The sequence below is a fragment of the Temnothorax curvispinosus genome, unplaced genomic scaffold, assembly GCF_003070985.1.
Source record: "Temnothorax curvispinosus isolate PA1 unplaced genomic scaffold, ASM307098v1 QBEX01003830.1, whole genome shotgun sequence".
Classification (NCBI taxonomy): Eukaryota; Metazoa; Arthropoda; class Insecta; order Hymenoptera; family Formicidae; genus Temnothorax; species Temnothorax curvispinosus.
The window spans coordinates 9,295-9,982 of record NW_020213610.1 but is presented as its reverse complement, the minus strand read 5'-3'; positions in this window follow the sequence as shown (position 1 = coordinate 9,982).

Here is a 688-nt window from a genome sequence, read left to right as displayed (position 1 = left end):
TCTATAATCATTTCAAAAAGCAGGTTTGCAACAATATAAATTTTTGATAAGATATAATTCAAAAAATATAAAAATATCTATGTATCTTATATATAAATAATTTTTAATTTAAATCTGATTTAAAGCGCGGCATCAAAATCTATTCTCCTCTCCCTAAACTCACCCATTAATTACCGTTTTCCAAAAAGATCGATAACGATAAATTAACCACATTATAGCAATCCCCGGAAAATTCTCTCCTTATTTCATATACAATTCTTTCAGATTCGGTCCATTAATATTTTGCGGACAGACAGACAAACAGTTTGGTTTTACATTATTATATTAAAATGGTGGACTTCCACACCACCCTTGAGGTTCCACCTATTGGCGCGTTAGGTTTTTTATAGTAGACCTTCGCCTTAAGCCCTATTATACTACTTCTCATATTATATGATTCTTGCCTAGCGCAGAGTTATTACTGCTCATTATGTATAATGCATTTTGTCTGCAATTACTGCTCCAATCGCAGAATGCATTTCTGTCCCTCTTTATTTTATTTTCATTTATTAATTTATGATAATATGTCGTTTTTTTCCCTTGAAACGATAAAGTAATCACTGCGCATTGCGCAGAATGCATTTTGTCTGTTCTTACTGCGTCAATCGCAGAATGCATTTCTCTCTGTCCCTCTCTATTTCACTTTTAT